The sequence below is a fragment of the Aethalodelphis obliquidens genome, unplaced genomic scaffold, assembly GCF_003676395.1.
Source record: "Aethalodelphis obliquidens isolate GAN/ISIS:26980383/991018 unplaced genomic scaffold, ASM367639v1 scaffold1, whole genome shotgun sequence".
NCBI lineage: Eukaryota > Metazoa > Chordata > Mammalia > Artiodactyla > Delphinidae > Aethalodelphis > Aethalodelphis obliquidens.
The window spans coordinates 89,741,605-89,743,527 of NW_020837945.1; the positions used below are offsets into that span (position 1 = coordinate 89,741,605).

The following is a 1,923-nucleotide window of genomic DNA, read 5'->3' on the forward strand; positions in this document are numbered from 1 at the left end:
GTAAGTAAAACAGCAAAAAGGGGCAGAGGAAATCAGTGAAGCGCATTGTAGCTTAATCCTTCACCTTAACAACTGAGGTTCTTAACAAGTAAAGCCTCCGCATCCCAGAAAATATGAATAATCCTTCATCACACATCTTTGTACTTTTGCTCCGTATTCTTGAGGTTAGGTTCTAGATCCTAAAGATATCCAAAAAATAGTATTATAACCTAGTTCTCTATAGCCGCCAGTCATCTTTTATCATGTTGTCGTAGAAGTCAGTGCTTCTGAAACCCCTTTGATTAGACACCAATCATACACCCCCAAATTGACACAAAAGTCACAACGAAAAGCAGCTTATCAAGGCAGAGAGAGACGTAATTGTAAAAGAAAAATTCTAGGGAAGTAATACAGTCACGGCTCAAGTTGAGATTGAATAATACAGCCATTGTTACAGATCTTCAGGCTGTATGTTCAGAGAGTAATTTGGGAATAAATCCATGCTTTGCTGTTGGGAATTGAAATACTTAGCCGTTTGCTGTATCATGTTATAGCTTTCCCTGGCAGTTTCCAAGGCAGCCTCCAAATCAGTGACAGGAGAATTTTGCCGGTACTGGATCTGGGGCTGCAGGAATTCCTCAACATAGTTGTTGAATTGATTGTTCCAAGTCTGGTTATTCCAGGCTTGGGGGCACCAGGTCTGACTGTTCCAGCTCTGGTTATTCCAGGACTGACTGTTCCAGCTCTGGTTGCTCCAAGTTGGGTTATTCCAGGTCTGGTTACCCCACATGGGCAGGTTTCTGGAAGAGTTCACCAAGCATCCTTGGTGGTAGGAATAGAAGGCCGGGCATTCTGTAGTTGCTGGGCCCTGAGTCACAATGTTGCTATTCCTGGGCCAGTTGTTTTTCTGCCACCTCTTACATTTCATTCTCTGGTTCTGGAACCAGGTCTTAACCTGTTTGTAGCTAAGGTTCAGGATGTTGGAAAGTTCTTGCATTTGCTGGAGGCTGAGGTATTTCTGCCTCTGAAATCTCTCATTGAGCACACACAGCTGCGTCTGAGAGAACACGGTTCTGGTCTTCTGCTTCTTGACCAGGACCTTCTCTTCCTTCTTCTCTGTGCTCTTGTCTGCGGCCGTGGCCAGTAATTTTACTCTGGGGCTTGTGGAAGCATCAGGACTGTGCAGTCTCCATGTCGTGGGTCTCAGCAGATGACATTTGCAAGGACACATAATTTTCTTCAGGCCCATAAATCTCAGGCATTGGTGAAGATTCCCTAGAATTGGATGCTTCGGGACCCACGCAGGCTTTGGGGACAAGCTGGGTCCACACTCATGTTGTTGAATTGAAGGAGAGGGAGAAAACCAAAGAGCTAGATAGATGGTAGGAAAAGTCCAGGCTTTAAGAATCTAGGTAGAAGAGCTTAGAGAAAGGTGATGATGTCCAGGTGTAAAAGTATTAAAAAACATGGGATGAAGGGAAGTCACCTGTGTGATAACAGAAGCCTACCAGCCCAATGTAGGAAAATGACAAAAAAATTTGTGGAGGCTCTAGACTTATAAATAAGGCTCAGCCATACTTCGACCCGCCCCTCCTGGCAGCCCCACGCCCACCTGTTTTATTTTTTTAAAGATTTTATTTTTTTGATGTGGACCATTTTTAAAGTCTTTATTGAATTTGTTACAATATTGCTTCTGTATTGGTATTTTGGCCGCGAGGCATGTGGGATCCCAGCTCCCCAACCAGGGACTGAACCTGAACCCCCCTCACTAGAAGGCGAAATCCTAACCGCTCGACTGCCAGGGAAGTCCGGAGAGCTCTGTTTTATATTATATGTTTCACTTCTAATTTTTTTTTTCTACTGCTTTGTCTCACTATCCATTCTAGAAGCTTCTTCCCCAAGTGTATGTATGCATGCACATGCGTGCACGCACACACACACGCA

The 1,923-nt window shown here is 44.4% G+C and overlaps 1 pseudogene; it reads right to left on the reverse strand.

Annotated features, from left to right (window-relative positions):
- Window positions 1-430: 430 nt before the first annotated feature.
- LOC113623112 (homeobox protein NANOG pseudogene) lies at window positions 431-1,370 on the reverse strand (annotated as a pseudogene).
- Between the last annotated feature and the right edge of the window lie 553 nt (window positions 1,371-1,923).